General features: G+C 38.5%; 1 long non-coding RNA gene and 1 other non-coding gene across 2 annotated transcripts; one reads left to right on the plus strand and one right to left on the minus strand.

Moving 5' to 3' along the window:
* The first annotated feature begins 2,186 nt into the window (after positions 1-2,186).
* LOC126609898 (uncharacterized) lies at positions 2,187-13,217 on the plus strand. The gene is made up of 2 exons (XR_007618321.1): positions 2,187-2,356; positions 12,681-13,217. It is a non-coding gene; the product is annotated as an uncharacterized LOC126609898 (long non-coding RNA).
* LOC126614120 (small nucleolar RNA R71) lies at positions 4,333-4,437 on the minus strand. The gene has a single exon (XR_007620284.1). It is a non-coding gene; the product is annotated as a small nucleolar RNA R71 (small nucleolar RNA).
* Positions 13,218-27,029: the final 13,812 nt, after the last annotated feature.

The raw sequence follows: 27,029 nt of genomic DNA on the forward strand, positions 1-27,029 counted from the left end.
CTAGGTTTAGCAGTCCTGTATAATTCTTGAATGTTCTAATCCTTGTGATGTCTTATGTTAGAATTATGCCGCCTCGTAGAGAGCCCCGTCAACCATCTGAATCTAGTTTCCCTGATATTGCTCAATTAAGGGAAGCTATAGTTTCTGCCATTCAGACAACATTCCGTACTTCCCAGAGGACAGCTCTTGAGACAGTCCATAATCTGAAGTTGACTCACTTCATGGGTAATGAAGGTCATGAGTGTTGGAAATATGCCTTGAAAGTCAATCTTTGGAAGAAACCTTTCAGGATAATAAATGGATGTATAGATGACTTTTATACATCAAATGGCAAAGATACTATTTAGGACTATCTATATAAACGATATATGTCCTAAATGATGAATCCATGGACAATGGATCGATTGAAGAAGTAATCTAATGATGTTAGACTACAGAGACCTTCTTCACATAACCATCATGTCCAAAAGGTTCCTGGTCATAAGATTGTCGGAGGGATATTGACAATGCATAAACCGGTACATACTATGTCCACTTCAATTAGAAGGATGGAAAGTCTCATCCCATTCGTGTAGTGACACTAAGACAAGTATGTAGGTGCTCATTAAGGGAATGAGTTCACTGAACACAATCGAACGAGAGTACTTGCATGAAGGTCTACTCACATGTCAAGCAAGTAACTCTAATGGTTGGAATAGTGTAAGTAGTCCTTTGACCTGAGGCATCATCGTTGTCTTGTGGTTAAGTACTTGATCTTTGATTATGTCAAAGTCACTCCATCCGCGGGTGTCCACGGCATAGTTGGGGTTAAGCCACTTAGTCATGAAGGCAAGTGAATGTTCAACAAGGAATCTCTAATCCTCGTTATGAGAGGATGAATACTCTAAGATATGATTCGGGAATCTTCGGCCGAAGTATCGAGCGTAATAAAGGAAAGCGTTCCTATACGACTCAATTGAATCATATAAGAAGGAATAATCACATTAGGGGTTTGACATAATATATCCATACCCTAGTGATGTGATTGAGAGTATTGTTTTAGAGAAGGATCGAATTACATTGTAATTCCAACTGAATAGGTTCTCTGAACAACTTTTACATTAGCTTGGGTAGCCATGATATATGGTTAGATGTCACTCATGGCTTGTGAGTTCTTCTAGATGATTAAATGTAATCGTCAAAGAAGAAGGTGAATTAAAAGTAAGTTTTAATTCACTAATTAACTATAATCAATTGGATTGGTGCCAATCACCTCACCGCCTTGCTAATTAGAACCTAAAACGATTGTTCACCAATACACTCTTGTAGTGAGTAATTAATGGATGATGGAAATAATTAATTGGATTAATTAAGTGTTGTGATTAATTAGAAAGTCTAAAGAAATCATAAAAGCGATATAAGATCGTTTTGGGCTTAAAGAAACGTTCGGGTTTAATTGGGCCTAAACCCATTGGGCTTTTATTCAAGCATTGGATGACTTGAAATAAATAAAAGCCCAAAGGCCAAACAACACTAAGGGGGCCGGCCATATAGAGTGAAAGAAAGAGAGAAAGGTCAACTGTTGACTTGTTTCTTTTTAGCTATAAAAGGAACTTTATAGAGATATTTTTCATTAGGGTTTTTGGGTGTTCAAAACAACTAAAGAGAAAAGAAAATATCACTCTCTTCAACACCAAAGGCCGGCCACCATTAAGGGTGATTTAACTAATCATCTTCTCACCCTTTTGGTTATTCCTTCATCCTTCTCACTACACTAGTGGGTGAGGATCTTTAGAGGTTTTCAACTTTGGAAACTTGAAGAGAACCTAGGAGCACTCATTCTAACAAAGTGGATGAGGCAAAGAAGGAGGCTAGGCTCAAGGACTTCAAGGAGAAAAGGTCTTGGAGGTGGTCCATCCTTGGTCTAAGATCTAGATCAAGAGATATAAAACTACTCCTAAACTTTGTCCTTATATAAATTTGTTTTTGATGCATCTTACATAAACCTATGAACCTTGAAGGGGATTTACATGACTAGAGCTTTGATATTATTTGATAACATGCTTCCGTTGCTTTCGTATATAAATTTTGAATTGTATATGCATGCTAGTCACTAGAAATCCCACATGAAATCTCATAAATTTCCCTTCAATGAGGGGGCAGAAAATGGCTGAATCATGTGGAGAAGACCTTCTAGGTGATTGATGAGTAGATTTTATATTATATATTTTACCCTAATCTTAGTATATTTTGGTTAATATATTGGAAGAATTTTGATACTTTGAATTGTATTTTCAATATAGGACTTTCGACTTCCTCTGGAGCAAAACAGGACCAAATGGACGAATTTTGGAGTAATTTCAGTTGGAGGACGTTCGTTAGTCACTTAGCTTGATGGTATCAAAATTTGGGATTTTTCCACCAAGCGGTGATTTTCTGACGATGAAATAAAGAAGCAGTGCGCAGTGCTGGAAAATGACGTTTTTGGGCTTAAATTGCGTTTTTGGAGCCCAAAATGACCTCGGATGGGTTCGTGGCCTTCTGGAAAAGTGTTCAGAATATTCCAAACATCAAATCCAGCTATATTGGGCCAGTTTTGGAGCAGCTTATGGGCCAAAACGTGGCTGTTCAGATTTGAGACGAATTTTACTATTTTTATTTAGGGTTTTTATTAATTTTGGTTGGCTAGGGTTTTTGTGGTGGCTTAGCAAATATATTGCTTAGCCGTCTACAGTTTTAGGGTACGCTTTATTTTATGCAATATTGGAGACAGAGAGAAGTGCTAGGGTTTTGAAGATTTTCTACTTGAAGGTGTTTTCAATCCTTTTCTTAATAGATATTTCTATGATTTCAATTATGAATATGCGGAACTAATTTCTTTTGCTAGGGCGAAGCCTTGAGCCTTAGCATGAATATGTGATTTTTATTTAATTGCTTATGAGCGATTGCATGCGTACTTTGAATTGTTAATCACCGGGATAAAAACTATCTAATTGTCGTAATGCCTGATCACCATTAGGATCTTTAGAAAAGTAATTTGATGCAATTTTGGTCGGAAGGTTCCCTGAAATTGACGCTGGCTTCTTGTGATTAATAATTGTAATTTCTCTTAGGATGAATATCACGTCTTAAGGATTGCATGGTTTTTCAAAGGATTTTCATAAAGCATAATGAGTCTTTCATGTTCATATTTGATCCGAACGTCCGGACGGGTTGCATGTTAGATATACGTTCTACGTTGGAGGTTCCAAGTAGAATATGAATTAGGAAAATCTAACCTTCAAAGTGGTATGTGTAAATCATAAGTAATGGGTAAAAATTCATAGGATTACTAGGTGATGGTGGAACCCTAGTGCCTTCTCAATTTGATTTTCTCAAAACTGTTTTTTTCTCTAGTCCTAATATTGCAGATTGTCTTATCATTAATAGTTAAATTCGTTTTTAATTTAAGTAGGTTATAAAATCAATCATCTAAATTTCTACTTTACAATCATTAATTGGAATCTGATTTGTTTCGAATTATTTAATAATCCCTGTGGAGAATGACCTTGCGAGATCCGTTTATACTACAATAACCTTGTGATTCTTACAAGTAAAATAGAAGGTTTTTATCGCATTCACATAAGCAGTAAAAATCCTATCAAGAAAATGGAGCCGTTGCCGGGGATTATTTAAAATAATCCCTACGAATCAGATTTTCAATTAGTTATTGCTGTTTATACATATATAAAAAGATAAAAAAAGTATTTAATTTTCGTTTTCATTTATTTTTACAGATTACAACAGTACAGATTTCAGAAATCTGTGCATGGTCAGCACCCGTTCAACAGTGCAAAAATTGATTCCATTTGATCCAGAATTTGAACAGCATTTAAGGAGGAAACGCAGGGAACAACATTTGCAGCGGGTTCGTCCTCTGCAGGAGAGGTTTCTGGAATCAGTCTTTTCTGGGGACCTGCACAACAAAGAAAAAATGGCGTTTATAATTCCAGAGGCAGGTCTGCCCCTGGGTGATTCACTGACTGCCCATACCACAAACATACCCAGTTGCATCACATATCCGGCAGTGGAGGAAGGGATAGCATTTGAAATAAAACAGCACATGTTGAATATTCTACCTACGTTTCATGGGTTGTCATGATCCTAACATGCACATTGCAGAATTTTTAATGGGGTGCAAAAACATTTTGGTGAGGGGATTTTCAGCGGAATCTATTAAGCTGCGGTTGTTTCCATACACTCTAAAAGATCAAGCAAGGAGATGGCTCCTCACTCCCATCTGGAAGCATTACAACCTGGGCCCAACTCAGTGAAAAATTTTTAAACAAGTATTATCCGGCTTCTAAGACCCTTGACATGAGAACTCAGATTTTATCGTTCGCTCAAAAACCAAATGAAGAGTTTCATGAGGCGTGGGAGCGGTTCAAAGAGTTGATTAGAAAATGTCCACATTCGGGTATTAACACTACTGATCAAATGCACATATTTTTCAGAGGGTTGAATATGACAACAAAAACTCTTGTCAACGCTTCATGCGGAGGTACGTACAAGGACAAAAATGCACAAGAGGCTTGTTTGTTATTTGAAAAAATGGCAGAAGATACTCAACAATGGGCAGTTGAGCAGCCACAATCTAGGTCTGTTTTTGAGATGCCAAATGGTTCTCCATATGTTACAGCACAAATTGAAAAAATGGAGAAAAGGCTAGACGCAAAATTTGACATTTTATTACAGAGAATGCCAGGTTCACAGGTTGCTGTACAGCAGCCTTTACAAGCTGCCTGCAGCATTTGCAACATGATAACTCACGATTTTATGAGCTGCCCACATAAAGATGTTTCACCAGAGTTTACAGCTGAGCAGGTTAATGCATTTAACAATTTCCAGCGGCCCAGATATGACCCATATTCTAATTTCTACAACCCCGGTTGGAGAGATCATCCTAATCTAAGGTGGGATAAGGAACAGCACACTAGACCACAATTTCAATAGCAGGTACAACAACCTGCTGCACCTAAGGCTGCTTGGGAGGTTGCGATTGAAAAATTGGCAAATACCACAACTCAAGAAATTCAAAATCTGCAGGCATCAATGAAAAACATGGAAAAACAAATGGGGCAGATTGCTTTGCAGGTTTCTGGTAGGGCACCAGGTACATTTCCCAGCCAAACCGAACCAAATCCTAGGGGAGGTGCAGATTGCAAGGCAGTTAGAGTTTTACGTTCCGGAAAAAGTTATGATAACAAGGATGAATATTGCATTCAAAATTCGCGGGTGGATTCACAGCCAAAAACAGATTCAGGGAATGTTGAAAAATTTGACAATTCAAAAGATTCAGATCAGCCGGTTATCAGTTCTGAAAATAGCGCAGAAGATATTGTTGAGGATCGTGTTTATGAGCCACCTATGCCGTATCCCGAGCGGTTGAAGCCTAAAGTTAAAGATCAACAATTGACAGATTTTATGAAGACTTTGTCTAAGGTTCAGATTAATCTGCCGTTAATTGATGCCATCAAGAACATTCCGTCTTATGCCAAGTTTTTGAAAGATGTTTGCACAAAGAAAAAGAAGCTTGTTGATTTTGAGAAAGTAATTCTTACAGAACAGTGCAGCGCTGTTCTGCTTCACAAATTGCCCCCAAAGAAACAAGATCCAGGGAGTTTTACAATTTCATGCACAATTGGAAATTCTCATTTTAAACGTGCTTTAATTGACTTAGGTGCTAGTATTAATTTAATGCCATTTTCTGTTTTTCAGAGACTAGGACAAGGAGAAATAAAGCCAACATCAGTTATTCTACAACTAGCGGACCGATCGGTTGCTTATCCAAGGGGTATTATAGAAGACCTAATAATTAAAGTGGATAATCTCTATCTTCCTACAGATTTTGTGATTTTGGATATGGATGAAGATATGCAAACACCGATTATTTTGGGACGTCCCTTCATGGCTACAGCCAGAACGTTAATTGATGTAGAGGCTGGGACACTTACACTTAGAGTGCAAGATCAATCTGTTGTGTTCAGTTTATTTGAAGCTACCAAAAGGCCAGGTGATGTGCATGATTGTATGCGTGTTGATGTGCTTGACAGCTTATTACAGGTTGAAATTTTGCCACGTTTGACATCTGATCCGTTGTTAAATGTGTTGCATGGGTTTGAGAACAAAAATACAGAAGATGATGAGGTTTTTGAGTATGTTTCAGCTTTGGAAAGTGTTCCGTTTCAACCCCCACGTTGGAGGCACGTTTTTGAGAGTTTGGGGGAACCCAAGAAGTTATTGCAGCCCTCTAAGGAACAGCCACCTAAACTAGAGTTAAAGGTTCTTCCAAAACATTTGAAATATGCTTATTTGGGTGCGGATTCTTCGCTGCCAGTTATTATAGCTGCTGATTTATCATCAACAGATGAAGAAAAATTGTTGCGCATTTTAAGGAGTCATCAAGAAGCAATTGGCTGGACTTTAGCCGACATTAAAGGGATCAGCCCTACAATTTGTATGCACAAAATTTTGTTGGAGGATGGGGCAAAACCTGCCATTGACGCTCAACGTCGGTTGAATCCAATTATGAAAGAAGTTGTTCGTAATTAAGTTATGAAGCTTTTAGATGCTGGGATGATCTACCCCATTTCAGATAGTAAGTGGATTAGTCCAACTCAAGTGGTGCCAAAACGTTCTGGTATTACAGTTGTCAAAAACGATAATAATGAACTTGTGCCTACTCGCTTGACTACTGGGTGGCGTATGTGTGTTGATTATAGAAAGATCAATGCGGGAACTAGAAAAGATCATTTTCCATTGCCATTTATTGATCAAATGTTGGAAAGGTTGGCTGGTCGTGCTTTCTACTGTTTCTTGGATGGATATTCAGGGTATAACCAGATTCCAGTTGCCCCTGAGGATCAAGAAAAGACAACCTTTACTTGTCCTTTTGGGACCTTCGCATACAGAAGAATGCCTTTTGGGTTGTGCAATGCGCCTGCCACGTTTCAGCGTTGCATGATGAGCATATTTACCGGGTTAGTTGAACATGTAGTTGAGGTATTTATGGATGATTTTTCTGTTTTTGGGGATTCTTTTGACCAGTGTTTGCAGAATTTATCTTTAGTTCTGGACAGATGCATTAAGACCAATATGGTTTTAAACTGGGAAAAGTGTCATTTCATGGTTAGGCAGGGAATTGTCTTGGGCCACTTGATTTCTAACAGGGGTATTGAAGTTGATAAGGCTAAAATTGATGCAATTGAAAAGTTGCCACCCCCGACAACTGTTAAGAGTGTTCGATCTTTTCTTGGCCATGCCGGGTTTTATAGACGGTTCATCAAGGATTTCTCCAAGATTAGCCGCCCATTGTGTAATTTATTGGCTAAAGACGCTCCTTTCGTTTTTTATGAGGCTTGTGTGGAGGCCTTCAAGAAGTTAAAGACACTCCTCACTACAGCACCCATTGTTGCAGCTCCTAATTGGAGCTTACCTTTTGACCTGATGTGTGACGCATCAGATTATGCAGTGGGGGCAGTTCTTGGACAGCGCACAGATAACCTTCCCCAAGTTATTTATTATGCTAGTCGAACCCTCAATGATGCACAACTAAACTATGCTACCACAGAGAAAGAATTGTTGGCTATTGTTTTTGCATTGGAAAAATTTCGTTCGTATTTAGTTGGGGCTAAAGTGATTATTTATACAGATCATGCAGCTTTGAAATATTTGTTGTCTAAGAAAGATGCTAAGCCTCGATTGATACGTTGGATTCTTTTATTGCAAGAGTTTGACTTGGAAATCAGAGATAAAAAGGGTCGGGAAAATGTGGTGGCTGACCATTTGTCTAGATTAACTATTCCCACATCATCAGAAGAGGATTCCCTTCCACTGAGGGAGAGTTTTCCAGATGAACAGCTATTTGCAGTCCAATTCCGTACACCATGGTTTGCTGATATGGTTAATTATTTGGTTAAAGGGGTGATGCATCCAGATTTAACGTTGCAGCAGAAAAAGAAGTTTCTTTCTGATGTGAAGCATTATTTCTGGGATGAGCCAAATCTATTTAAGTATTGCCCAGACCAGATTATTCGCAGGTGTATTCCTGAAACCGAACAGGAAAGTGTTTTAAGGTTTGCTCATCATTTTGCTTGTGGGGGACATTTTGGGCAGAAAAGAACAGCAGAAAAAATTTTGCAGAGTGGGTTATTTTGGCCTACACTTTTTAAAGATGCATACAATTGGTGCAAGGCTTGTGATAGATGTCAAAGAGTCGGCAACCAGTCCAAAAGGAATGAGATGCCCCAGCAAAGTATTTTGATTGTTGAATTATTTGATGTTTGGGGTATTGATTTCATGGGACCATTTCCATCGTCCCATGGAAACCAATATATTTTAGTTGCTGTGGAGTATGTTTCTAAGTGGGTCGAGGCCATTGCAGCACCAACTAATCAGGGATCAGTAGTCCTGAGGTTCCTCCAAGGGGTTATATTTCCGCGTTTTGGAATTCCACGCGTTATTCTTAGTGATGGGGGGAAGCACTTTATTAATAAGCCATTTGCTAATTTGTTGGCAAAATATGGGATTAATCATCGTGTGGCTACACCTTATCATCCACAGACATCTGGTCAAGTGGAAGTTTCAAACAGAGAATTAAAACGCATTTTGGAAAAAACAGTTGGTTCTACACGAAAAGATTGGAGTTTAAAATTAAATGATGCGTTGTGGGCCTACAGAACAGCTTATAAAACTCTTATTGGGATGTCCCCATTTCGACTCGTTTATGGAAAAGCATGTCATCTACCTATGGAGCTTGAGCATAAGGCGTACTGGGCAATTAAAGAGTTAAATTTTTCATATGACTCAGCCGGAGAGCAACGTAAACTGCAGCTCAATGAGCTGCAGGAAATTCGTCGGGGTGCTTATGAAAGTTCTCGCATCTACAAGGAAAGAACTAAGGCGTTTCATGATAGTCAAATTTTACGCAAAGAATTCCAGCCAGGGCAAAAGGTGTTGCTATTCAGTTCAAGGCTTAAGTTGTTTCCAGGGAAATTGAAATCTCGCTGGACTGGGCCGTATTTGGTTACTAAAATCTTTCCTCATGGGGCAGTTGAAATATCTAATGGGGCTCAAGGCAACACATTCAAGGTGAATGGTCACAGGCTGAAACCATACGTGGAGTCGCCATTTGATACGGGATACGAGTCTTTGACTCTGAAGGCACCAGTGATCTAACCACCAGACTTCCGCAACGTCTAGCTACAGACTTAAAATAAAGCGCTTATTTGGGAGGCAACCCAATTTTTCTAACTCTTTCCTAATTTTAATTTTTGTTTGATTTTCTCATTAATATATATATATATATATATATATATATATATTTAAAAAAAAAAAAAAGCATACATAAATCAATAAAAATATAAAAAACGAAAAAAAAAAAAAAAAAAATTCAAAAAAAAAAAATTGAAGATTGCGAGTTGATTTTATTTACCCATTTTATTTTTATTTTTATTTTCAATTTTTAACGCATATTGGTTAATTGCAGGTTGCGAACGTGGAAAATAAAACGCGTCCTATGCTGGAATCCTGCACCCAGCAGCAAGTCTATCGTTCACATCAACCACATCTACACTATGTTGGAAATTGAAAGCAGTCAACATAAAAAGTCATTCACAGATGCAAGTTTGGGGGTGATTGTTGCAGATCCAGCACATAAACAGAATTTAGAGCAGTTAATTTCTGCAGCTCAGTTTTGCGATGCATGGAGGAAGCGCAATTAAATCACAGATCCATACACCACAGAACTGAGTACAGCTATTATTACCAGATCTACAACAATTCCACTTGCAAGGATACGAAATGTTACCTCCCAGATTCACCGATCTGGGCTCTTGGCAGCTTGTACCGTTTGTCTATTGAAGATGATCTTTGTCCACCCTTTTCTTTCCCTCGGATCTATCAGTGATCCGCCTATATCGCACAGAGCACACCAATATGAGACTATGTTGAGACACAGAAAAAAAAAACATTTTTTTGAAAACCACACAATATTGTGAAAGTCATAGTTTCTGCTGGGATGAGTGTTTCTACCTTCAAGGTTGCTAAGTCATGGCTGTTGCGATGTGTCCTGCCTTTTGTCTGATGGATATCCAGTTGAGCATTCTTTCTTTCGGATCTGTCATGGATCCGCTTGTTTTACAAACATACCACACCAGTTTAATTACAGGAAGGTATAATGACTCAACGGTCTCACGGAATGGAATCCATCATGAACGGAGTACAAGATCGTTACCTTACTTATTTGCAGAGGCCAAGACATTTGTCATTTATGCTGCCTTCAGGAACCATTGGACCGGAAGCTCAAGGTTGTTGTCTTTCAGTTGTGCGCTGGAGTTGAGGGAAAATTTTTCAGTCACAGTGGTGGTTATTTTTCAAGTATCAGATCATAGTCCATCAATAAAAAGGGTTACGGGTTTTACCTCAACATTTGCAGATCCGTGAGTTTGGATGCTTTTCGACTTTGTCTCTTCTGTCTCTTTGTGCATCTCGGACACCTACTACAGAAAAAAAATTTGTGTAAGAGTGATTACCGTGGCATGTGCAAAATGGTACTCAAATTTCTGATGTCTTGAGGCTTGGGAGACATGATTTTGTGGAGTTGAGACGGCGATTCAGGGTGTTTTTGTCTCGGATTCGAAATGTGGGGGGTCCTCCCACAGCTAAAACGACATGCATGTGTTAGATTTAGTTCTATTTCTCTAAAACAAATAAATCTGAGACATGAAAACAAAAGATTGGAGGATGATTTTACCTTTGGGTTTCAGTTGTTCCGATTTTCCACCACGGATGGGTCTCACGGAGGTGTGTTGTTGTTGGATTATGGATGGTTACGGATGGGGGCTGCGAAGAGAGAGCAGAGAAATGGGGTCCGAAAGCAATGTGAAAAAAATGGGACGGAAGAAAAATGGGGTTTGAGGAAAATGGAAGGTTTGTATGGAGAGAAAGATGGGCACATGGGATTGATCTTAACCGTTTATTTGGAATCCTAAGGTGTGGTGACACGGATGCGCGACACGTGTACAAATCTGGCATTTTTATTGTTTGTCCGAGACAGCTGTGTGCAATGGGAAAATAAAGAGCCGTTTGGCTCTTGGTTTTAATCAAATGCAGAGAGTAGGAGGGCGCGGTGCTCAAGGTCTGCCAAAGAAAAAAAAAAAAAAAAAAAAAAAAAATTTCAAATTGCACGCGGAACCCTTTCATTTCCCAGGAATCCAATGTTTGAGTATGGTGTTCGAGGCCTTGTCAGGCCATGATGGACCATGTGATACCCTGCTGGTTTCAAATTCAAGGCAGCCTGATGCTGCACGCCCCATTCTGGCGTGTTGGCAGGTTTTCATTGCATGGGCTTTGCGTGGCGTTTATTTGGCCACACTTATATCAACCACAACGTCACTTCCAAAGCCAGGTAGTCTTTTTCTTTTTCTTTGGTTCTTGTTACTACTTTTCCTTGTTATAATTATTTTTGTTCGTTTAAGTTTATTTTATTTTTGTCATTTTTTATTTTAGTTTCCACACCTTGAGGACAAAGTGTGAAATAAGTTTGGGGGTGGGAAAGTAAATTTTAGTTTTTTTTATATTTTTATTATTGTGTCCGTTTAAAATTTTTTCATTCTTGTTAAGTTAATATCCATAGATTATTTTAAACGTTAGAACAAATGGACATGGTAAAGATTAATCCCACATTAGAGTCTTTTCTATTTATCGTTGCTTAGACACTAATTCATAAATTATACTTTGAACTGTGCACATCACACCAACATGGTTTGTGGGGAGTGAGATTGAAATACTTGCTTTTAGTCTAAGTTTATTTTTATTTTTTGTTTAAGTAAAGTTAATTATTAGGAAAAAAAAAATAAAAAAGTAATAATTGTCTCACCCGAGGTTTTGCCTAGTAACCGGGCCAGTCCTGCCTAATCAGCAGTGATTCTCGCGTCAAACGGTAGAGTTTTGGCATGAGGCAGGGTGGTTAGTTGGTTTCGTAACCTTTTCAGCTCGGGTTAATAAGTCTTTAGGGGTGTTCTACACCCAGTGCCCTAAAGCCCTAGTGGTTTGGGAGTCATTGACCTAAAGCTCGCTACATGGGTTGGATCGAAAGCTTAAGTAAACCGACATTGCACGACCACTACTGTTACTGAAAAAAAAAAAAAAAAAAAAAAAAAGGTTATATATGAAAAAAGAAAAAAAAAAAGAAAAGAAAAAGAAAGAGAGTTATATTTAAAGTTACTATGTGTGAAATAAATAAGGACGAGAGGTAAGAGTTTTAGTCGAGTCTCTTTATCTATGTTGGTTCACTTTACACCAAAGGAAGTCTGTGAATTCTTTTCTAATTGATTCTAAATGGCTTAGACTCTGTGGTGGGATTGGTTGGAACTTTTGAAAAAATGTTCTAGTTTTTAAAATTTGCTATGGATTGCAACTCTGAAGGTGAAAATTTTTGTCAGTTAAATTTAGCTAGTTGTCTAGTTTGTTAAGTTTTTATTTTTTTGTTTGAGTCTTGTTTTGCTTGAGGACAAGCAAAAAGCTAAGTTTGGGGGTATTTGATGAGTAGATTTTATATTATATATTTTACCCTAATCTTAGTATATTTTGGTTAATATATTGGAAGAATTTTGATACTTTGAATTGTATTTTCAATATAGGACTTTCGACTTCCTCTGGAGCAAAACATGACCAAATGGACGAATTTTGGAGTAATTTCAGTTGGAGGACGTTCGTTAGTCACTTAGCTTGATGGTATCAAAATTTGGGATTTTTCCACCAAGCGGTGATTTTCTGACAATGAAATAAAGAAGCAATGCGCAGTGCTGGAAAATGACGTTTTTGGGCTTAAATTGCGTTTTTGGAGCCCAAAATGACCTCGGATGGGTTCGTGGCCTTCTGGAAAAGTGTTCAGAATATTTCAAACATCAAATCCAGCTATATTGGGCCAGTTTTGGAGCAGCTTATGGGCCAAAACGTGGCTGTTCAGATTTGAGACGAATTTTACTATTTTTATTTAGGGTTTTTATTAATTTTGGTTGGCTAGGGTTTTTGTGGTGGCTTAGCAAATATATTGCTTAGCCGTCTACAGTTTTAGGGTACGCTTTATTTTATGCAATATTGGAGACAGAGAGAAGTGCTAGGGTTTTGAAGATTTTCTACTTGAAGGTGTTTTCAATCCTTTTCTTAATAGATATTTCTATGATTTCAATTATGAATATGAGGAACTAATTTCTTTTGCTAGGGCGAAGCCTTGAGCCTTAGCATGAATATGTGATTTTTATTTAATTGCTTATGATCGATTGCATGCGTACTTTGAATTGTTAATCACCGGGATAAAAACTATCTAATTGTCGTAATGCCTGATCACCATTAGGATCTTTAGAAAAGTAATTTGATGCAATTTTGGTCGGAAGGTTCCCTGAAATTGACGCTGGCTTCTTGTGATTAATAATTGTAATTTCTCTTAGGATGAATATCACGTCTTAAGGATTGCATGGTTTTTCAAAGGATTTTCATAAAGCATAATGAGTCTTTCATGTTCATATTTGATCCGAACGTCCGGACGGGTTGCATGTTAGATATACGTTCTACGTTGGAGGTTCCAAGTAGAATATGAATTAGGAAAATCTAACCTTCAAAGTGGTATGTGTAGATCATAAGTAATGGGTAAAAATTCATAGGATTACTAGGTGATGGTGGAACCCTAGTGCCTTCTCAATTTGATTTTCTCAAAACTGTTTTTTTCTCTAGTCCTAATATTGCAGATTGTCTTATCATTAATAGTTAAATTCGTTTTTAATTTAAGTAGGTTATAAAATCAATCATCTAAATTTCTACTTTACAATCATTAATTGGAATCTGATTTGTTTCGAATTATTTAATAATCCCTGTGGAGAATGACCTTGCGAGATCCGTTTATACTACAATAACCTTGTGATTCTTGCAAGTAAAATAGAAGGTTTTTATCGCATTCACATAAGCAGTAAAAATCCTATCAGTGATGCAGAGTCAGGGGAACCTTCCTCCTGATAGGTGGGTCGAGACGACTACCTGGTTTTTGGGAGAACAACCTGCAACGTGGTGGAGACATGAGTCTTACAAGATGACCCCAGAGGAAATTGTGGATTGGGGAGTGTTTAAGAAGCAGTTTCGGAAAAGGTTCATTCCTCTTGCTTATATTGATCTTAAGAAACAAGAGTTTACTCATTTAAGGCAAGGGAAGATGTCTGCTAATGAGTATTACATGATGTTTACTGATCTGTTGAGATGTGATCCGAAGGTTGCTGCTAATCTGGTAGAGATGCTTCGCCGTTTCGGTTTGGGTACTAAGAAGAAATGGCGTTCCATAGCGACATCGACTCACTGTGCCTCTTACCAGGAGTTTTATGAGATTCTACTGAGGATTGAGGCCTCAGAGAACATGCCTAGTGAAAGTGAGGATAAGGAAGGAAAGAATGGGGGCAAGAGACGAGATGATAAAGGAAAAAGGGAAGCATTTTAGGGACCTCGCAAGACTTAGAACTTTAAGAGGAGTGGTGGCAGTTCCAGCTCTTCTAGCGGGGGATTGAGTACTAATATGCAGAGGAGAGGTGGTAGATTCACTGGAGGTCCGAGGTTCTAGAGACAGAGGTCATAATGGATAACAGTAGAGTCAGGGGCGTATCCATAACATGTCACTGCAAGATGCCCAGAATAATCTAGATTTAATCATGGGTACGTTAAATATTCTTGGTCATTTTGCTAGACTGTTGATTGATTATGGTGCTACGCATTCTGTTATTTCTCATACATTTGTTCAAGTGATACAACCTTATCTTACACCTCTAGGATATAATTTAGAATTTTCTATGCCTAGAGGGGATAGTTGTTTTGTGGATCGGGTATATCCAGGATGTCTAGTGATAGTAGAGGGTATTATTATGCCAGCTAATCTTATGCCGTTGGATATTATGGATTTTGATGTGATTTTGGGCACTGATTGGTTGCACTATAATCGTGTCAAGATAGATTGTTATGGGAAGACAGTCACATTTCATTGTCCTGGATTACCTGAAGTTACATTTGTATGAGAGCCTAGTGGGGTGAGGCATGGTATTATTTCAGCCATGAAAGCAAAGAGATTGATGTCGAAAGGTTGTCAGGGATATTTGGCTCATGTAATGTTGAATGATGATGCTCTTAATAGTGTAGAGGATGTACATGTGGTCAGATACTTTCCGAATGTATTCCCTGAGGATTTGCTTGGATTGCCGCCAAATAGAGAGATGGAGTTTGTTATTGATCTGCTTCCAGGTATGAATCTTATATCCTTGACTCCTTACAGAATGGCTCATGTTGAATTAAGAGAATTGAAAGTGCAATTGCAAGAGTTAGTGGATAAAAGTTTTATTCAATCGAGCACTTCACCTTGGGGAGCTCCATTTTTATTTGTAAGGAGGAAAGATGGAACTTTGAGGCTGTGCATCGATTACAGGCAATCGAATTGGGTAACCATTAAAAACCGTTATCCATTGCCTCGTATAGATGATTTATTTGATCAACTCAGAGGTGCCTGTGTATTTTCTAAGATTGACTTGAGGTCAGGATACTATCAGTTGAAGATTAAAAATGAAGATGTCCCTAAAACCGCATTCAGGACTCGATATGGTCATTATAAGTTTCTTGTGATGCCATTCGGGTTAACAAATGCACCAGCAGCTTTTATGGATTTGATGAATCGAGTATTCCAGCCATATTTGGACAAGTTTGTTATTGTCTTCATTGATGATATCCTCGTACACTCTAAGTCTAAGGCTGAGCATGCTAGACATCTGAAGTTGGTATTGAACAGTTTGAGGGAACACCAACTATATGCTAAGTTTAGCAAATGTGAATTTTGGTTGAATCAAGTGGCATTTTGGGACATGCCATTTCTGCTCAAGGTATTCAAGTGGATTCTCAGAAAGTGGTAGTTGTGGAGAATTGGGAGCAACCTCGAACCGTCACTGAGGTACAGAGTTTTCTTGGCCTAGCAGGCTATTATAACGTTAAGGATTTTTCAGTGATTGCTTTGCCACTGACGAGGTTGACTCGAAAGAATGTTAAGTTTGAGTGGGATAATAAATGTGAGCAAAGTTTTCAGCAATTGAAGTACTATCTCACTCATGCACCTGTTCTAGCACTTCCGGATGATAGTGGTAATTATGAGGTTTATAGTGATGCTTCTCTGAACGGTTTGGGTTGTGTATTGATGCAACATGGTAGGGTAATCGCTTATGCTTCGAGGCAGTTGAAGCCTCATGAGAAGATGATTTGGAGTTAGCAGCTATCATCTTTGCCTTGAAGATTTGGAGACATTATCTTTATGGTGAGCAATGTAAGATCTTCACAGATCATAAGAGTCTCCACTATCTGTTTACTCAGAGAGATCTTAATCTTCGGCAGCGGAGGTGGATTGAATTGCATAGTGACTATGATTGCACGATTGAGTATCATCCTGGTCGTGCAAATGCAGTGGCAGATGCACTGAGTAGAAAGACTCCAACCAGACTTAATGCCATTTATGATTGTCATGTTCCTCTTTTAGTAGATTTGAGGTCCACTGGAGTGGAGCTAGGAGTGGAAGATCGAGGAGAATCTTTGCTTGCTAATTTCCAGGTTAGGCCAGTTTTAATTGATTGTGTGCTTAAGGCTCAGATGATTGATGAGGAGACCCAGGAAATAATTCAAGCAAGGAACCAAGGTAAAAAGAAAGATTTTGAGATTCAAGAAATTGATGGCATGCTTATGTAGGAAAGCAGGATGTATGTGCCGAATAATGCAGAGTTAAAGAAAGAAATTTTAGATGAAGCACATATTTCAGCATATGCGATGCATCTAAGAGGCACTAAGATGTATCATACCATTAGACCATTTTATTATTGGCCTGGTATGAAAAGAGAAATTGCCGAATATGTGAGTAGGTGTGCCATTTGCCAACAAGTTAAAGCTGAAAGAAAAAAACCGTTTGGGTTGATGCAGCCACTTCCCGTTCCACAGTGGAAATGGGAAAATATTACTATGGATTTTGTGTACAAGCTCCCTCATACCCATAATGGTTATGACGGCATTTGGGTGGTAGTTGATCAGCTTACGAAGTTAGCGCATTTTATTCCAGTGAGGGAGAAATATTCGTTAAGCCGATTAGCTAAGTTATTTATATCACAGATTGTGAAGTATCATGGTGTGCCAGTTAATATTATCTCGGATCGGGATCCCAGATTTACTACCAAGTTCTCGATAGCATTTTAGGAAGCTCTTGGTGCAAGATTGCTTTATGGTACGACATATCACCCTCAGACCGATGGACAATCTGAGAGGACCATTCAGTCACTAGAGGATATGTTGTGATCTTCTGTGCTGCAGTTTGGAGGTAGTTGGCATGATTGTTTGGATTTGATGGAGTTCGCTTATAACAACAGTTGTCATTCGAGCATTGGTATGTCACCATTTGAGGCACTTTATGGGAAATCTTGCCGTACGCCTCTATGTTGGTCGGAGGTTGGCGAAAGAGTTTTAGTGGGCCCTGAGATTGTGGATGTGACTACTTAAAATGTTTAGGTAATTATGTCTAACCTGAAAGTGGCCCAAGATCAACATAAGAACTTAGCAGACAAACATGCCATTGATCGGAAATATGATGTAGGCGATTGGGTATTTCTAAAGCTATCACCTTGGAAAGGTGGTGTACGATTTGGAAAGAAAGGAAAGTTAAGTCCTAGGTACATTGGACTATATATGATCACCGAGCGAGTCGGTGAGGTTGCTTACAGGCTTGAGTTGCCTCAAGAGTTGTCCAAGGTACATGATGTGTTTCATGTTTCGATGCTTCGACATTATGTTTCAGATCCTTCACATGTGATTCCCCCTTAACCCTTGGAAATCAATTCAGACTTGACTTATGATGAGGAACCAGTGACTCTATTGGATTGGAAGGATAAGGAACTAAGGAACAAGACCGTGCGCCTGGTGAAGGTATTATGGAGAAACCATTAGGTGGAAGAACCTACTTGAGAGACAGAGGATCGGATGAGAGAGATGTATCCACGCTTGTTTTATGATTATTAGTGGATGTATTTGTTATGTATAATTTCTAGGACGAAATTTTATAAGGTGGGGAAATTGTCACAGCCCATCCCGATGATTAATTATCGTGGTTTTGAAAAGACAAATTTACCCTTAAGCGTTGGATGTGTGTTGGTATTTTGGATTAAGAGATTGGGTCATTTGATTCTATTCCTAACTAATTGGACCCAATTAGAATTAAAAGATTAAAGAATTGTGACTGGTGTTCTCGTGAATTTCAAGGACCCAAATTGTTATATCGTGTTTCTTCTTGTCCTTAGCTTCATTTTGGTTTAAATTTCATAAGTTTTGGTGAAGAAATGAGTGAGAACAAGAGTTTTAAAGTTTTGCCCAGTTTCCGGTGCTGGCGATGGTTGCCGGAGCTGGAGGTAGGAGATGGAAGAATATTCCGTCAAGTCTAACGGAATATTCTCACGCTGTCAGTCAAATGTAACGGAATCTGTTAGGTTTAACGGAATATTCCCTAACGGTGGTTAGGGAATCCGTCAGGTTTGGACCGCGCGTGGGGGCGCGTTTTACCGTGCCATTGTCGGCGCGTGGCAGCGCGTGGGAGGTCCAAAAATAATTCTAAAAATATGGGGATGATCCTGAGGTTGTGTAGATCAGTATGGTATATTCATATACCCATTTTGGGCAATGTATGAGAAGTTATTAGCTAGTATTGCCTATATGCTTTAAAAATAACATTTTTATAGTTAATTCGCATATAGGTGAAGCTTATCCCGAGGACGAGCGTATCCACGGGCGACTCGGGGGCTACGACCCTTCGACTTATCAGTGAATGGGCTTTGTTTTTAGTATATATTTATATACTTGATATATTTCCTAGAAATGCATTTTTTTTAAGGAAAGTATGCTTTGAAATAATATGCCAAATACTTCTATATTTTGAATATGCATTGCATGGTTGCATATATATATATATATATATATATATATATATATATATATATAAATGTGGTGTTGTGGAGGCACAGGTGAGTTCAGGTAAGTTATGTTTGGTTGTGTGAATCATCGATGATGTGATATGTGATTAAGTAATGTTGAGCTCATAAAGCTGCACCTAGGGTGATTGTGCATTAGCCAGAGATATGAAGTACATGCCTGTTTATTTACGTCACCTCCCACACTCTATGCTCATATTGGATCCAACTTAAGTGCACGGTCTTGTCGTACATACCTTATTTATGGTTCCGACTCGTAGGTGACTAGCGATTTATCGCCCGGCTATTATGAGAGAATAGAGTTGAGCATAATTATATTACACCCAATCTTGTCATACAGACACTGTTTAGGGGTTCCGACTTATGTGCAGTATATTTCCGTATAGGTCATAGTAGTGACTCCGGCTAGATTGAGTTTGAGTTATGAATTCAGCCGTACAGATTACCAAAGAAGTTCCGGCTAACATATCATATTTCTATGAAATTGTTATTACTAGGATTGTTTACTTTGTTACATTTTGGCATGGCATACATATGAATATGATTATGTGAAGCATGAACTGAATTGATATGATTTCAGATATATATATATATATATATATGTATATGCTTATATCTTGATTATGAAAAAATTATACATGTTTTACAGCGAGGGGTTAGTATTTTGATATATGAAATGAATTTGTAAAACATTTGTTTTTGCCCACTCATGTTTTTTGTTTTGCGCCCCTCCAGGTTTTAAGTAAGCTTGCTGTTGGCGGCTCGGGATCGTCGGCAGTTCTGACCCATTTGAATAATAGTAAGACATTCCTGGTACTGTGTAACTAGTCTTGTCCTACTGGACTGCACCTAGACTTTATGCTCTGATTAGGAGTGTTCACTATTGTAACTACCTCCTATCACTCTCGTTTAGTAGTGCACTCTAGTAATCTGGTTTTTAATTATTCGTATAGTTGCTATCTTTATCGCTTCCGCACTGTGCACATGGCTACATCACCCTCACGTGACGGCAAGCATGCCTTGACCTCGGTCAGGGTGTGTCAATTAATATGGCTATTGTATTTTATAATAAATCTTTTAGTAATTAAACTTTAAAATTATCAAAATAAATTTTTTCTTAACAGGTTGAAACGGGTTACCCGAAACCCTTGAAGAACCCGCGTGTATACCCGTTAAGAACCCGTTATTAACGGGTTCTTAACGGGTCACTCGATAATGACTCGATAAGTTATCATGTTGACCCGAAACCCGTTATTTTCGTGTTGTGTCACCGTGTCGTGTTGGAAACTGCCGGGTCTAGGAATAACACACACACACATTCCCCTACATTCCTACAAACACATCTCTTTCTGCAATCTCTCCCTGCCGCCGGCCCCCTTCCCTTTGTCAGATAGAATAAGCTACAACAAGTCATCAACACACTCTTACTGCTACACTTAGGAATCTGACGTGGAAGTTTTCTGCATCAAACCAGTTCATCCATATCATCACGCAATCAGGTTCTTCCAAAATAACGGTTTTTATCTCAATATTTTTGCAGCCCAAATGGCATGAACATTCACTATAATGCATGACCCAACTTTACGTTTTTTTTTCCAATTTTAGATTCTACATAAATTGTATATGCATTATATTCGTAATTGTTGAATTATGTGAATTTGTTATTGCCATGAATTGCATCAAATAACTGCTCATGCATTAAATTATATAAATATGCATTGAATTAATTTGAAATTAAAAAAAAATCATTTAGGGTTTCATTGAAACCATCCATGTTCATGGACCCCCGAGTTAAGAACCCATCCTGGGGCTACGGCTCTAGGCCTAAAACCCAGAACAGATGCCCAAAAGGCGTTGCCCACCCATAAATCACGGTGACTCATGGCCTGCAGTCATGCCCAGCCACCTTGGCTAGCTCTCTGATGACCTAAAGATCGTCGACCGATGTCACTTGGCTGAGATTTCTTCGAATCTCATTGGATTTCTCAAAATCTCTATTTCAATCTCTAGGTTTTTTGGTTGAATCGTTGGTATTTCACAATCTCCGTTCATAATCATGGTCGAAAACACCTAAAAAGGGTACCTCCGAGTCTCCCTATCTAAGATTTGGCCACCCGTAATGGCGGTGCCGGTCTTCTTCCCCGGTGACAACCCCTAGCTTTGCCAGGTTTCTTGGTCCAAACCCAACCCTATTTTTGGGCCTGGCATTGACTCGGGCTGAAGAAGTTTTTTTTTCTTTGGGCTCGTTATTGCAAGCCCAACCCGTCCCCACACTCGGCTTAACTTGAAAAAAAATAAAGTTTTTTTTGGGCTCGCCTACAACGTCCCACTACCTTGGCTCGGCTTAACTCGCGAACCCAGCCTGAGGGCTACAGTGTCCCATGCTTGCGATGCACCGGATCCCAGCCTGCAACTAGTGCATCGGTGCACCTGCACTGCAATGCACCTGATCAACACCCAGCTTGGGCCTATGTTTTTAGGTTTGGCCTTATTGCAGCCCGGTTTGCTGCTACTAGGCTTGTAGCCCAACCATTTCTTTTAGGGCTTGATTAGCCTGTGTCTAACCTAGCCTAATTTTTGGGCCTGGGCTGTACAATACAAGTTTACTCAGCCCACATGTGGGGTTTGGTCCAAGTTTTTGGGCCCGAGTTTAATTGCCTAATTATTTTAGGACCAATGGGTTTCATTATTTTTCACCAGCACTTTAAATTTGGCCCGAAGTCTAAATAATTATTTCAATTATAATTATAGACCTGAAGTTCGGTTTGCATATTTTCTTGTTGCATTTTTCTGTGTATATATTTGCGTTTTTCTGCAAGAACATATGAACCTAAAGTTCATAATTACTTTGAAACCTGAAGTTTCTAGAAACTTGCCTTGTTTGAAAACCTGAAGCTTTCCTTAAAAACATCACCCATGAAAACCCGAAGTTTTTCATGCGAATTTTAACCAATACATGTCTATTAGAACCTGAATGTTCTACTCCTATGTGAAAACATCACCTATGAAAACTCGACTTCACCGCTTTGGAGGTCTCTGGAAGGAACTACCTCAAGTGGGTCGAAGATGTGAAGCTCCACCTCACTGCAAAGAATTTGCATCCCGCCATTGAAGATGAGACGAACAATCTGGTTGACAAAGCTGAGAAAGTCACTGCTATGATATTCATTCAAAGACATATTCATGACGCCCTGCAAATCGAGTACCTTGCTGAGGAGGATCTACGAGCACTATGAGTCACTTTGGCTGATCGTTTTGATCACCAAAATGATATCTTCTTGCCTGAAGCAAGACATGATTGGTAGCATGTGTGCTTCCAAGACTTTAAGTTTGTAAACGAATATAATTCTGATTTTTTTCGAATCTGATCACTTCTCAAGTTTTGTAATGAAACTTTGACCGAAGAGGATTTCCTGAAGAAGACCTATTCGTCATTATCTGCTACTAATATTGTCATGCAGCAACAATATATAGCTCATAAGTTCACTAAGCTTTCAGATTTGATCTTTGTTTTACTTCTCGCTGAAAAGCAGAATCAACTGTTGAAGAAAAATCATCAAGCTCGACCTACTGGGGCGACTGTTGTGCCTGAAGCATACTATAGCACAAACCAATGCCTAAAACGCCAAAAGAGGCGTGGTAGGGATGGCCAGAAGCCATCCCGTCAAGGTTAACAGAGTCAAGGCCCATCTAAGGGAGGAAACAAAGCCCCAAAGCACCCTAACCTCGCTCTTAAGGCCCCAAACTTCAAGAATAAGGGCAAAGCACTTGATACCATAAATGTGGATATGTGTTATTGCTGTGGTTCAAAGGACCATTGGTCCCATGTTTGCCGAGCTCCCCAGAAAGTTGTAGCTGAATATCATTCTTGTCATAAGAAGTTTGAATCAAACTTTGGGCAAGTGGATGAACAGGAGAGTACCAAGATGGAGGTTTCTGATTTTCAATAGGCCGTCACCCCTATGGAAGATTAGATTCTTAGACATAAACTATTTTTCTAATTGAAACTTAGACAATGAAGCTGAATTCCACCTAGTGGCCGAACCCCACCTTTGTTTTTTTGGTTCATTTTGAACAGTTTTCCTTTTATGTTTGAATTATTTGTTGGTGATTTGTTTTTTGGATATTAAGTTTTTAATTAATTACTGTCCTTGAATACTTAAAATTATTTTGAATGGATATTTGTTTTTTAGAACTTTTATGCATGTGACCGATTCAAATTAATTTTCATTCTAGGTATGACTAGTGGGGAAGTTAGTTGTTTGGCGTATAGTGCAACCACACACACCATTTTATGTGACCTCATCTATTTCACTAAGTTTATACTTAAGAATGCACCTATGAGAACCCTTTCAGGCCCATCCAACCTGATCGAAGGATACAGTCAGGCACGTATAATGTTGTCTAATGGTACAATTTTGACAATTGATGAGACACTTTATTCTCCACGTTCCAAAAGAATGTTGTTGAGTTTTAAGGACATTAGAGATAACAATTACCACGTTGAAACCCATGTAGAAAATGTTGGCAATGTGCCCTAAAACCAATCATATGATGATACTTTACGGACATTTCACATGTTAAACTAATCTAGTTTAATATCAAGGGCAAAGATTATTGTTTTAAGCCGTCTCATATAAATGTTATATGCTTAAACGATAAGTCCAAGGAATATGTAATTAGGAGAATGTGATTTAAACAAGTTAGATTAATGAGACCATTCTCTTTCGTATACATATCCTAAACGTTCCTGATCATAGGATTGCCAATTGGGCATTGACAGTCCGTTAAGATCAATACATGCTTTGTCTTCTCTTAGTGAGAGTGACTAGTCTTGAGTCATTGGTGTGATTGACACCAAGACAAGCATGTAGGTGCTCAATAGCGAATGAGTCCACTGAACACGATCAACGAGGAGTTCTCATACTCATGTCACATGAGAACTCATGGTTGGGATAATGCAAAGTAGTCCTTTGACCTGAGGCATCATAGTTGTCTTGTGGTTAAGTCCTTGATCTTTGATTGTGTTAAAGTCACTCAATTCGAGGGTGTCCACGGCATAGTTGGGGTTAAGCCACTTAGCCATGAAAGCAAGTCAATGCGCAACAAGGGATCTCTAACCTTCAAACTGTTTGAGGGAGAATACTCTATGATATGATTAAGAATCTCTAGCCAGAGTATAAATGAGATTTAGGAGGTCGTTCCAAATCACATTCAAGGTAATCATATAAGCACACGAATCACATTGGATAGTAGACATGAATAAATTATCAAACCAAACAATGTGGTCAAGAGTATTATATTAGAGAAAGACCGTATTGCATTTGTAATCCTAAACTGAATAGGTTCTCCACCTCTTCTGATTAGCTTAGGTAACCATGATATGCTGCTAGGTGTCACTCATGGTTTGTGGAAGCCCTAAACGTGTATAATCACTAAAGGGAGAATTGAAAGTAAGTTTCAATTCACAATTGATTTGAAATGGTTTTAATCACCCACTGCCTTGCTAAAAGGAATCTCTTGGATCGTACACCGTGAAAGGTAGAGATTGAAGAAACAACGGAGATGAGTAAGAATAATTAAATGGTTTAATTATTTATGGCAAGGATTAATTAATATGTTAATTAATCAAACGAATAAGTTCGTTAAAAGACCACGGGTTAGTTTTGGGCCTCAAGGCCCAATGGGCTTCGAACGTCAAGCCCATTGACTTAAGTTGTATGACAACTTAATGACAAATAATTCACAAAGGCCTTAAAAGCCCAACGAAACCCTATGGCCGGCCATTTAGTTAAAGGAGTGGGCTTTGGACTTATTTACAAGTTTGCCACTCCAATGAATTAAGGTATAAATATGACTTTATAGCCAAAATTCATTTAGGGTTTCTTTTAGAGAATTGGAGAGAACATATCTCTCCCTTTTCTCTCTAAGAGGCCGGCCCCCTTGGAGGGGATTAGCTAGTAATCTTTCTCCTCCAAGGTCACTCATTTCTTCATCAATCTTTCCTTGGTGTGGAGACTTAGAGGTTCTCAATTTTGAGAACTTGGAGAAACCACTTCTTCCATCCAAATCCATGGATCTAAGAAGCAAGGAATGAAGACCCTCTCCTTGGGTGATTAGCCTTTGCTTATGCAAAGAGGAATCTACAAAGGTATAATATTTCTCAACTAACAAATGTTGTTTTAAGTTGAGTCAAGGTTCACCAATTTACTAGGCTTTGAATTTCATGGTTAATGTTTTGTTTTTAAGTGCATACAAGCATGATTCTGCCTTTTAATTGTTAATTGCATGCTATAGATGTTGCTTAAATGAACATGTTTTTCACAAAATTTCCTTCAGAAAACGGAGTTGAATTTCTGTGCATAACTTCCTACGAATATAGCCAGAAGCGTATTCTAGACAAGACAGAGCGTATCTCGAGTGGTCTGTTGATGCGTAAAATAAGTTAACACACAAAATTAAACCCTCTTTTTATCAAATGTAGTAAAGTATGTAAGTAGGGATCGTTCTAGGCCGGGGATTAGGAGGGATTGCTAAACACTTGAAAACTGACTTAAAAACATAAAAACAAAATTTAAAACACTAAACTAGACTCAAAGAATGCAAAACTATACTTTAAAATACTTAAACAAATATAAAACTCAAAACAGCAACCTAATGACTCAAAACTGCCTAAAAACCACTTTCTGGGCAGTTTTGAGAACCTAACAAGAACTTGGACGAAGTTGGATGAAAACTTGAATCAAAACACTTAGAAACAAAAATCAAAACACTTTCTAACTAATCTAAGACTTCAAAATAAAGGGGGATTTGTTTTGGACGAAAATTGAAAACAAAACAGAAACTTTAAAACAAAACAGATTGTAAAACGTTTTTGGATGAAAAGGATGGATAAAAGGCTAGTTAGGAGGTTCTTCTCCACACATGACACGCTTGCAAACAAAATGATTTTCAGTTGTTCTTTCAATAAATTATGAAACTCAACACACCCCAAGTTAATTAGATACGCTTAAATTAACCTTCAAGTTCTCCTTAAGTTAATGAATTGGATGGAAAAGCGCATACAACAATTCAAAGCATTCCTCAAAGGTTCCTTACGTGATGAGCACAATAAAGATACAATCAAGAATCATGAAGCACAATGAGAACTATAAGTGTTGACGAGGCATTCATTACTATGATGAGCATGAAACTAGTGCCAAGAATTCATTCAACGCGATCGTTTTCAAGCGACCTTCACTACTTGTGATTATAAGATTGTAACTATTAGGTGAAACTCCCTCATAATCTAGCATCATATTCATGCATGAAAACTAAGCGTGCACTCTCAATCAACATACACAAATAAGTTATCAATCAAGTAGATGAACGAATTGAATCCGCAACTTATGAAATAACAACTGAATGTAATCAAATCATATTGCAAGCATGTACATGGTTTCGAATCACCCCCCAACTAAGGGGGTTTAGTTCCTCATTCTTGCAATACAAAGATACATAAAATTAGACATTAAAATCAAAGGAAAGAAAACACCTAAAATGCTCCAACTTGGAAAGCAAGTGCATCAATGGATCTCCCTTCCTCCTTGTTGCGGCATGAAGCTTGTGGACAGATTTTTGGGTGGATTTATGGTGTAGAATGGATGGGGAATGATATGGAGGGGTTTAGGGTGAGTGTGGAAGAGTGTTTGATGGTTGGAGGGTGGTGGAGAACTAGGCAAAGAGGGTGGAAGAAGGCGGAGTGGCTGTTATGTTTTCTAGGCACTAGAATGGTGTTTTTGGGGTGTTTTGCTTCCTAGGGTGTGTATGGACGAATTTCTGTGATAAAATGATGAATATGGGGGATTATTCTTTGGCCAAGGGGTGTAAACATATATTTATAGGCCCCAAAAACCTTAGAAAATCAGGTTAGGCTAGGGATGAAATGCATGGCAAGTTGGTGTGTGTGGTGTGCAATGGTCCAAGGGTGAAAATGAAGTG

Source organism: Malus sylvestris, chromosome 2, assembly GCF_916048215.2.
Source record: "Malus sylvestris chromosome 2, drMalSylv7.2, whole genome shotgun sequence".
In the NCBI taxonomy this organism is placed as follows: Eukaryota; Viridiplantae; Streptophyta; class Magnoliopsida; order Rosales; family Rosaceae; genus Malus; species Malus sylvestris.